Source organism: Podarcis cretensis (assembly GCF_951804945.1).
Source record: "Podarcis cretensis genome assembly, chromosome: 2".
Taxonomy (NCBI): domain Eukaryota; kingdom Metazoa; phylum Chordata; class Lepidosauria; order Squamata; family Lacertidae; genus Podarcis; species Podarcis cretensis.
Window position 1 is genome coordinate 123,865,157 of NC_137171.1, and position 11,640 is coordinate 123,876,796.

The following is an 11,640-nucleotide window of genomic DNA, read 5'->3' on the forward strand; positions in this document are numbered from 1 at the left end:
TGACTCCCCCAAAGTCCTGTCTCTTTCCCCCCAAACCCCTCTGCTTCCTGGAGAAGCCAGACTTGCTATCTGACCACTAGCAAAACCTCATTCTCATTCCCCTGCTGCCTCACTACGAGATATAAACGTGGTCCTCAATTTGCCCCAGAGGAGCAAGAAGGTTGCGGCTTGGTATGACCGGAGACTGAAGCCTATTTCGATCATTTATTTAAAATGCAGGAGCTGAAGACAGTGAACTCATTTTAATTTATTGAAGATGAAGGCGTAATCCGCAGAGAATTTGAAAGGAAAATCAAAATCACTTTATACATAAATAACATTGGGATTTATTTACAGATAGGTAGCCGTGTTGGTCTGCCATAGTCAAAACAAAATAAAAAAATTCCTTCCAGTAGCACCTTAAAGACCAACTAAGTTAGTTCTTGGTATGAGCTTTCGTGTGCATGCACACTTCTTCAGATACACTGTGTATCTGAAGAAGTGTGCATGCACACGAAAGCTCATACCAAGAACTAACTTAGTTGGTCTTTAAGGTGCTACTGGAAGGAATTTTTTTATTTTGATTGGGATTTATTGATTGTATGGGGAAATAAATTGTGAAGCTGTATGAAGATATCTGGCAAGGACCCAATGACATAGAAAGATTAAAAGTAAGTAATAATAATAATAATAATAATAATAATTTATTATTTATATCCCGCCCATCTGGCTGGGCCTTCCCAGCCACTCTGGGCGGCTTCCATAAAAACCAAAAATACAGTAAAATCACACGTTAAAAACTTCCCTGAACAGGGCTGCCTTAAGATGTCTTCTGAATGTCAGGTAGTTGTTTATCGCTTTGACATCTGCTGGAAGGGCGTTCCACAGCGTGGGCGCCACTACCGAGAAGGCCCTCTGCCTGGTTCCCTGTAGCTTTGCTTCTCGCAATGAGGGAACCGCCAGAAGGCCCTCGGTGCTGGACCTCAGCGTCCGGGCAGAATGATGGGGGTGGAGACGCTCCTTCAGGTATACTGGACCGAGGCCGTTTAGGGCTTTAAAGGTCAGCACCAACACTTTGAATTGTGCTCGGAAACATACTGGGAGCCAATGTAGGTCTTTCAAGACCGGTGTTATATGGTCTCGGCGGCCGCTCCCAGTCACCAGTCTAGCTGCCGCATTCTGGATTAGTTGTAGTTTCCGAGTCACCTTCAAAGGTAGCCCCACGTAGAGTGCATTGCAGTAGTCCAAGCGGGAGATAACCAGAGCATGCACCACTCTGGCGAGACAGTCCGCAGGCAGATAGGGTCTCAGCCTACGTACCAGATGGAGCTGGTAAACAGCTGCCCTGCACACAGATTTGACCTGTGCCTCCATGGACAGCTGTGAGTCCAAAATGACTCCCAGGCTGCGCACCTGGTCCTTCAGGGGCACAGTTACCCCATTCAGGACCAGGGAATCCTCCACACCTGCCCGCCTCCTGTCCCCCAGAAACAGTACTTCTGTCTTGTCAGGATTCAACCTCAATCTGTTAGCCGCCATCCATCCTCCAACCGCCTCCAGACACTCACACAGGACCTTCACTGCCCTCACTGGTTCTGATTTAAAAGAGAGGTAGAGCTGGGTATCATCTGCATACTGATGAACACCCAGCCCAAACTTCCTGATGATCTCTCCCAGCGGCTGCATGTAGATGTTGAAAAGCATGGGGGAGAGGACAGAACCCTGAGGTACCCCACAAGTGAGGGCCCAAGGGTCTGAACACTCATCCCCCACCACCACTTTCTGAACACGGCCCAGGAGGAAGGAGCGGAACCACTGTATGACAGTGCCCCCAGCTCCCAGCCCCTCAAGACGGTCCAGAAGGATGTTATGGTCGATTGTATCAAAGGCCGCTGAGAGATCCAGCAGAACTAGGAAACAGCTCTCACCTTTGTCCCTAGCCCGCCGGAGATCATCAACCAGTGCGACCAAGGCAGTTTCAGTCCCATGATGAGGCCTGAATCCCGACTGGAAGGGATCCAGTACTTTCCCATTGCTAAATCCTTGATTGGCTTCCACAAACCCTTTAGTTAAAGCTTCCTACATTTCCGGCCGTCCTAACTGTCCTAACTTCCAGGTATTCTATTTCCTGCATTTGTTTACTGAAAGCTTTCAAAGAACTCTATAAGGTTACTGTTATGTACTGAGTCAAATAGGATCCAAACTGCAGCAGTCTGATTGGTCCTAGAACAATAGGATCCAAAAGGCAGCAGTCTGATTGGTCCTAGAACAATAGGATTCAGAATGCAGCAGTCTGATTGGTCCTAGAACAATGCAGCAGTATGATTGGTTGGCAGGAACCACCCAGTCATGCTCCAGATTGAAGTGAATCCACAACCTGATTGGCTTACAGTAGAATTCCGGAATTAGCCAATCATGTGCAGCCCATTGTGTAAATAATGTATATAAAGCAGATACTTTGAGGGGACATTCATTCCTCCTCACCACTATGAGCTGAATAAAGAGCATGAAATCACTTTGCGACTCTGAGTATATTTCACTGGCGACGAAGGTGGGATCCCGCTGAGCTGACTGCCACACACAGCACCGCAGCACCGCCACCTGCCGCACCGCTGCCTCGCACCGTGTAGCCAGGCTTCAGCTCCGGGACACAAGGAACTCAGAATGGCAACCGACAGCAGCTTCTCGCCGTTCAACCCAGCATCCGGAGACTGGGAAGCGTACACCTCCCGTTTCACCTTCCTCCTAGAAGCCAAAGGGGTCACCGATGAAGAAGACGCCAAGAAGAGGGCAATATTCTTCAGCGTTTGCGGAGAGGAGACATTTGAAATCGCCCGGGCTCTCCTTGCGCCTGAAGACGTTGCTACTGTTCCATACAAAACAATAATGGAACAGCTGAAGGGGCACTTTTCGCCACAGCCCTCAGTGGTAGCTCGTCGAAATGCCTTCTATGCAAAGCGGCAAGCCCCTGGGGAAACCATAACTGGGTTTGTGACCTCTCTCCGCCAAGCCGCCCGGTTCTGCAACTTCTCAGAGCTGGAGAACATGCTTCGTGACCGCCTCGTCGGTGGCCTGAGGGATGAGAAGCTGCAACGACGCCTCTACGCTAAGAAGAACCTAACGTTCCAGGTCGCTCTGGAGGAGGCCCTGGCAACGGAAGCTGCCGAGAGGTCGACGCAAGAGGCACGGCCGAGCCAGCCATCCCAACCGAGGGTCCACCACGAAGACCTCACCGACGACTCAGGATCTGACAGGGAGGAGGTGCACCGAGTACAGCAGCGCACTCAAGCAGCCCACATACCACAGCTGCCTCGACGAGAAGGAGGGAACTGCGCAAGCTGTGGAGAAAGTCACGAGAGGAGGACCTGCCGTTTCCGCAACGCAGAGTGCAGGCAGTGCAGAAAAGTGGGACACATCGCCCGGGTGTGTCGGGCTCGGCCCACCCGATGCCAGGCATCAGATGACCAATCCAGGAACCCCAGGTCCCGGGGCCCAACGCACCAAGGCAACTCGACGGAGCTCACGGACTTCCAGGTATACCAGTTGCCCCACCCCAACGTAGAAAAAATTTATGTAGAGGTACAGATAGAGGGGGCCCCATGCCGCATGGAGCTTGACACGGGTTCAACTCTATCCATAATCTCGGCAAGGACCTTAAGGAAACTGTGTCCTACTGGGGGTCCCAAACTCAGGCCGGCCCCATTCACCCTCCGGGACTTCCAGAAACGTAAGGTCCCCACAATGGGGGTGGGGACCTTCAGGGTGCAATACCGAGGGCGGACGCGGCAACTGGACTTACTTGTGGTCAAGGGCCCCTACATTAGCCTACTGGGATTGTCATGGTTTGGACCACTGGGGCTAGCTGTCACCGGGGTGAACCACACTAGCTTACAAGTGGACGTGGACGCCATATGCAAGGAATTTCCGGGGGTTTTCGATGGGAAATTGGGACAGTATACGGGCCCCCCCATTGCTCTACAGCTTGACCCCGCAGTACGACCGGTCAGGCTCAAGGCCCGCCGGGTCCCGTTCGCCCTGAAACCCCGTATAGATGAGGAATTGGACCGGCTCATGGAGCAAGGAGTGCTGGAACCGGTGCCTAATGCCCCCTGGGAAACCCCAATCGTCACACCTGTCAAGCCTAATGGTTCAGTCCGCATCTGCGCAGACTACAAATGTACTATAAACAAGGCCCTCACGGCCCATGCATACCCAGTGCCAGTGGTCAGCCATGTCCTTGCCACCCTGGCTGGGTCGAAAATTTTTGGCAAGCTGGACCTTGGCCCAAGCATATCAACAGCTGCCAGTAGATGAGGCCACAGCAGAGGCACAGACGATTGTGACGCACAGAGGAGCATTCAGGGTAAAGCGGCTGCAATTCGGTGTCAGCGTGGCACCAGGCATATTCCAGAATCTAATGGACTCTCTCCTTAAAGGGATTCCTGGCGTCACCCCCTTCTTCGATGATGTGTTGATTGCCGGGCCCACACCAGAGGAGTTTGAGGACCGCCTCCGCACCGTTCTGCACCGTTTCCAGACAGCAGGTCTCAAGGTGAAGCGGGAAAAATGTCTACTAGGAGTGCCCCAGGTGGACTTTCTGGGATTTATGGTGGACGCAGAAGGGGTCCACCCGACTGGGGACAAGGTACGGGCCATTTGTGATGCCCCAGCGCCCAAGAACAAGACTGAACTTCAGGCCTTCTTGGGACTATTGAACTTTTACCATTCCTTCCTTCCCCACAAGGCGGCGGTAGCGGAGCCCCTACACAGACTCCTGGACAAGCGGGCCCCTTGGGTGTGGGGCCAGCGCCAGGAGGCCGCATTCCAGGCAGTCAAGGACTTGCTTGTCTCAAACTCGGTCTTGGCACACTTCGACGAGAGGCTGCCGGTGGTGCTAGCATGCGACGCCTCACCCTATGGCATTGGCGCTGTCCTGGGACACCAACTCCCAGATGGAAGAGAGGTACCGGTGGCATACTTTTCCCAGACACTCAACGCAACTGAGCGGAACTACTCACAAATTGACAAGGAGGGTCTGGCAATCGTGAAGGGAGTTAAAAAATTCCATGATTTCTTGTACGGGCGGCCCTTCACCGTGGTGACTGACCACAAACCGTTGCTTGGCTTGTTTGCCCCCGAAAAGCAGACCCCCCAAGTGCTGTCTCCTCGCGTCCTCAGGTGGTCAATTTTCCTTACCAGCTACCAGTATGCACTGATTCACCGCCCTGGGAAGGCGATGGGCCATGCGGACGCCCTCAGCAGGCTGCCACTACCGGAAACAGGCCCTGACCCAGCACCTGCACAAGAGGTTATGAGCCTGGAGCTGCTTCCTGACCGCCCCATTCAGGCACAAGAAGTTGCACACCATTCCAAGAAAGATAGGGTCATCTCCCGGGTCCTGGACTGGGTGTGGAGGGGATGGCCCAGCAGCAGCCCCGGGCCAGAATTCGCCGGCTACACAACCCGCAAACATGAACTGTCGGCCCACAAGGGGTGCCTGTTATGGGGAAGCAGGGTCGTTGTTCCCCAGCCCCTCCGAAAAAGGGTCCTCACAGCCCTACACGAGACACACCCTGGGGTAGTAAGAATGAAGGCCCTTGCCAGGAGTTATGTGTGGTGGCCGGGGATTGACGGAGAGATAGAGGCCTGGGTCAAACACTGCCAGGCCTGCCAAGAATCCCGCCCAGATCCCCCAAGGGCCCCAGTCCAGTCCTGGGAGTCCGCCCGAGCACCATGGTCACGACTGCATGTGGACTTCGCTGGCCCCTTTCAGGGGAAAACATTCTTCATAGTGGTGGACTCCTACACCAAATGGCTGGAAGTCGCACTGGTACCGTCCACTTCTACGTCCGCAGCCATCTGGGTACTACGCAGGCTGTTTGCTACCCACGGGCTCCCTGACACTCTCGTCTCAGACAACGGGACTGCATTTACGTCAGGAGAATTCCAAACCTTCACAGCGCAGAACGCCATCCGCCACATCCGTTCGGCGCCATTCCACCCTGCCACCAATGGCCAAGCAGAACGCATGGTGCGGACCACCAAGGAAACCCTTCGCCGCATGACGCAAGGGGATTGGGAGTACCGCCTTGCCACATTCCTTCTAGCACAGCACAGCACCCCCAGCTCAACAACTGGCAGGAGCCCCGCTGAACTACTAATGGGTCGGCGCCTTGCAATCAGATTGGACCGCCTTCACCCCGATAGAGCTCAGGATGAGGTAGTGGTGGGGGAAGGCAGGAACCCCCGGACCTTCGAGGCCCAGGACCCAGTGTACGCAAAGAATTTTGGGGCAGGCCCTGCATGGGTACCCGCCACAGTCACCAGGGTCACTGGCCCCGTGTCGTACGAGGTGCTAACAGATGGGGGGCAATGCTGGCGCCGCCACTGCGACCAGATACGCCGACGATTCCCGGGAGAAAACCAGGAGGAGGAGGACAGGTCAGAGGAGTCCCAAGGGAACAGTGGGGCAGTGAGGCCCATAGAGCAGCAGGGGCCAGCAGGAGAGGCAGAATCAGTAAATACAGAGAGGACCCGTGAGGCTGAAAGGACACCGGAACCAGAACCATGACTGAGCGAGCCGGTTGCGCCAGACCAAACAGCCCCATCACAGCCAGCATCCTTGGAACACGAGCCAGAACCTGAACCCCGGACCAGGGAACACCCCAGGCCGCAACGCACACGTAGGCCGCCAGCGTACCTTGAGGACTATGAATGCGACCTCCCGGGCAGGACTGGAACTTAGAGGGGAGGGGTGTTATGTACTGAGTCAAATAGGATCCAAACTGCAGCAGTCTGATTGGTCCTAGAACAATAGGATCCAAAAGGCAGCAGTCTGATTGGTCCTAGAACAATAGGATTCAGAATGCAGCAGTCTGATTGGTCCTAGAACAATGCAGCAGTATGATTGGTTGGCAGGAACCACCCAGTCATGCTCCAGATTGAAGTGAATCCACAACCTGATTGGCTTACAGTAGAATTCCGGAATTAGCCAATCATGTGCAGCCCATTGTGTAAATAATGTATATAAAGCAGATACTTTGAGGGGACATTCATTCCTCCTCACCACTATGAGCTGAATAAAGAGCATGAAATCACTTTGCGACTCTGAGTATATTTCAGTTACCGAGAGGGGAATTACTGTTGCAGAACCATACTGGTTCTGCTTTAGCAAGACTTGTTCTTCCACACATTAGGGAATTCTGTCATTAACAATGTTTTATACCAGTTTTCATGAAACACATGTTAATCTAACATGCCTGTAACACACTTGTTCTCACTATCCCTCCTTTCCCTGAGCACACTGCCTCCTGCCTGCAGATCTCTCCCCTCCTTCAAGTGACACCCTAAAACCCACTCTAACATCACCCCTCAAATTGCCTTGTGTGAGTTATTTGAAATTCAGTAGGTAGTCCACTAGGGACGCGGGTGGCGCTGTGGGTAAAAGCCTCAGCGCCTAGGGCTTGCCGATCGAAAGGTCAGCGGTTCGAATCCCTGCGGCGGGGTGCGCTCCCGCTGCTCGGTCCCAGCGCCTGCCAACCTAGCAGTTCGAAAGCTCCACTGGGTGCAAGTAGATAAATAGGGACCGCTTACCAGCGGGAAGGTAAACGGCGTTTCCGTGTGCGGCTCTGGTTCGCCAGAGCAGCGATGTCACGCTGGCCACATGACCCGGAAGTGTCTCCGGACAGCGCTGGCCCCTGGCCTCTTGAGTGAGATGGGCGCACAACCCCTGGGTCTGTCAAGACTGGCCCGTACGGGCAGGGGTACCTTTACCTTTACCTAGGTAGTCCACTGTAACTGAAGCTCTTTCCAAACTCCATGCATTAATTGAGCTTTTCTATTAAGCTGCAATTGAATGTGAAGTTACCACTTCACATTAAAGCTCTTTCCACATTGCATACATTTAAACCTCTCTGATGTTTGTGCCCCTCTAGGGTTGCCATATTTCAAACAGTGAAAATCTGAACAGAAAAGTTGTCGAGATTTTTTTGGGCAACGTTGTTGAGCTTTCCTTTTTCCTTTTTGGCCAAGGTTTTTGGCAAAATCGCACCAAAAAAGGGCATTGTTGAGCTTTTATGGAGGCTATATCCGGAACGGCCTCTCTCATGTATGAGTTCCTCAATGTACAGTAAGGTAACTGTGAGACCGGAAGCGCTTTCCACACTCCTTGCATTTGAGTGGTTTCTCCCCCGTGTGTATTCTTTCATGCACAATACGAGTCCTGTTCTCATTGAAGCTCTTTCCACACTCCTTGCATTTATTTTTATTTTTATTTTTTTTCTTGGCAAACAATAAAACATCTATTGGTCTTAACACTAAAGACCCAACTTCCTGTCTATTCCATATTTCAAATTCATATTACTTATTGCCAATACACACTTTTTTCATAATTAAACTTATTCTCAATAAATCTAATTTCTTCTATCTACCTAGCAACTATTACTGAAGTTCCTCGAATGCTGCAACAGAATTTAAACTACTATATTTATTTTTCAGATATTCTTTGAAAACCTCCCATTTAGAAACAAATTCCTGTTTTGATTTATTCTTTATTTTTTTCTGATAAACCATCTAATTCGGCATATTCTGTCAGCTTTTGGATCCAATCTTGTATAGAGGGGATTTCATTACTCTTCCATTTTGCTGCGATCAAAACTCTTGCTGCCGCTGTCGCATATAAAAAGATACCCTTCCTCTTTTGTGGAATATCCAAATCTGTTATTCCCAGGAGGTAGGCCTCTGGTTTTTTATTGAAAGAGATCTTTAGCATTTTTTGCAGTTCTGCATGTATACTCTCCCAGAATACCTGTATTTTCCTACATGTCCACCACATATGGTAGAATGTTCCTGAGTCCCCGCATCTCCAACAATTACTTGACACATTTTTATACATTTTTGAAAGTTTCCATGGTGTTAGATACCATCGATGTTGCATTTTTTGAAAGTTCTCTCTAATCGTGTAACAGTTTGTGAATTTCCAATTGATCTTCCATAAATTTTCCCATTGGGCCATGGTTATTGAATGGCCAAAATCCTGGGACCACCTCACCATTGCCACTGTTACCTCCTCCTCCTTGACTGTCCAGTCAAGGAGGAGTCGCTAAGTTTTGGAAAGAGTTTTTCTTTTAGAATTTACAAGATCAGATTCGAATCGGGAAATATCTACTGAGAACCCCTTTTGTTTGTCAGATTTAAATTTTTCAAATAACTGATGGTATTGGAACCAGTCTGAAATGTGTTCTCTTATTTCCTCAATTTTTTTTAATTTTATTTGGTTATCTTCATTTTTTAGAAGTATTTTATATGTTGGCCAGCTTTCCTGAGTATTTTTCCGTTTTACTGCTATGGCTTCTACTGGAGAAGTCCACCACGGGACTTTTAGGCTCCATCAGGTCTTTATATTTTTCCCATACAGCAAAGAGTGACTTTCTTATTATATGGTTGGTAAAAATTTTATGAATTTTTGCTTTTCCATATATTAGGTAGGCGTGCCATCCCCAACGGTTGTCAAAACCTTCCAGGTCCAGGAGGTCCGGATCCTGCAACGTGCACCAATCTTTTAGCCAGGTGAAACAGGCTGCTCTGGGGGATCTGGAAAACAGTGTACCAGAGGCAGGGGAGGAGAGACTGCCCCTTCCCAGTGTTCGAAATTAACCAGGTGCCAGGCACACTTTGCACCTGGCTTTCAACCACTTGCGACCAAGTGGACAGTGTCATCCTGGCACCAAGAAGATGCTTTGGTGCCAGGATGGCGCCTGACGTCTCCACCATCTGGAAATCATTGAATCTGGACTGTTTTCACACACAAACACCCCGTCTTGTAGAATTCTATCAGTTAGATTGGTCTCAACCAGGGCCAGGGCCTTTTCAGTACTGGCCCCGACTTGGTGGAACGCTCTGTCACAAGAGACTAGGGCCCTGCGGGACTTGACATCTTTCCGCAGGGCCTGCAAGACAGAGCTGTTCCGCCTGGCCTTTGGTTTGGACTCAGTCTGACCCTTATGTTTTCCCTCCCCTTATGGTTTTGATCTAGGGGCTACTTTTTAAATGAGGCTGCATTTTAAATTGCATCTTAACCTGTACAGTGGTACCTCGGGTTACATACGCTTCAGGTTACATACGCTTCAGGTTACAGACTCCACTAACCCAGAAATAGTACCTCGGGTTAAGAACTTTGCTTCAGGACAAGAACAAAAATTGTGCAGCGGCAGCGCAAGGCCCCATTAGCTAAAGTGGTGCTTCAGGTTAAGAACAGTTTCAGGTTAAGAACAGACCTCCAGAACGAATTAAGTTCTTAACCCGAGGTACCATTGTATTTTAAATTGTCCCGTCCCCCCCATTATGATTTTACTGGTGTTAGTCACCCTGAGCTCGGCTCTGGCCGGGGAAGGCAGGGCATAAATAAAATAATAATAATAATAATAATAATAATAATAATAATAATAATAATACAGTGGTGCCTTTTTTGTCTTGCGAAGCACGGATTCCCATAGGATTAACGGTTTTAAGAAAAAGGAAACAACTCAAAAAACGAAAAACTCTTTCGTCTTGCGAGTTTTTTGTCTTACGAGGCATCCGTCTTGCGAGATACCACTGTAATAATAATAATAATAATATCATCTTATCTGCAGAACCAAAATGAATTTCTGGAGCCAAATTGCTTTTTCTGTGGAGCCTGAGCATCAACAGGAGCCATTAAGGAAAAGAGGTTGGAATAGTCCAATATATATGTGGATCCAGCATCCTATTTTGGACCAGGAGGTGGAGGACTTTCCCCTATCAATCCTGCTCCCGCCCCAGCAAATCTTTCTCCCTATGCTTTGCACACCCACCCCGCTCTGTAGTCACCTCTTTGACCTCTGCCCGGTCCAGCCTCCTTCCCTCCTCGCCTATTGCCTATCTCTTGACCACAAACTTGACATGAGCCAACAGTGTGACGCGGCAGCTAAAAAAGCCAATGCAATTCTGGGCTGCATCCATAGGAGTATAGCATCTACATCAAGGGAAGTAATAGTGCCACTGTATTCTGCTCTGGTCAGACCTCACCTGGAGTACTGTGTCCAGTTCTGGGCACCACAGTTCAAGAAGGACACTGACAAATTGGAACGTGTCCAGAGGAGGGCAACCAAAATGGTCAAAGGCCTGGAAACGATGCCTTATGAGGAACGGCTAAGGGAGCTGGGCATGTTTAGCCTGGAGAAGAGGAGGTTAAGGGGTGATATGATAAAGGTAAAGGTAAAGGTACCCCTGCCCGTACGGGCCAGTCTTGACAGACTCTGGGGTTGTGCGCCCATCTCACTTAAGAGGCCAGGGGCCAGCGCTGTCCGGAGACACTTCCGGGTCACGTGGCCAGCGTGACATCGCTGCTCTGGCCAGAGCCAGAGCCGCACACGGAAACGCCGTTTACCTTCCCGCTGGTAAGCGGTCCCTATTTATCTACTTGCCCCCGGAGGTGCTTTCGAACTGCTAGGTTGGCAGGCGCTGGGACCGAGCAGCGGGAGCGCACCCCGCCGCAGGGATTCGAACCGCCGACCTTTCGATCGGCAAGCCCTAGGCGCTGAGGCTTTAACCCACAGAGCCACCTGCGTCCCGGGTGATATGATAGCCATGTTCAAATATATAAAAGGATGTCACATAGAGGAGGGAGAAAGGTTGTTTTCT

At 50.4% G+C, this 11,640-nt stretch overlaps 1 long non-coding RNA gene across 1 annotated transcript; it reads left to right on the plus strand.

Annotated features, from left to right (window-relative positions):
• The first annotated feature begins 2,004 nt into the window (after window positions 1–2,004).
• On the plus strand, window positions 2,005–8,233 carry LOC307209164. The gene is made up of 3 exons (XR_013835365.1): window positions 2,005–2,158; window positions 7,112–7,387; window positions 7,763–8,233. It is a non-coding gene; the product is annotated as an uncharacterized lncRNA (long non-coding RNA).
• The last annotated feature ends 3,407 nt before the right edge of the window (window positions 8,234–11,640 follow it).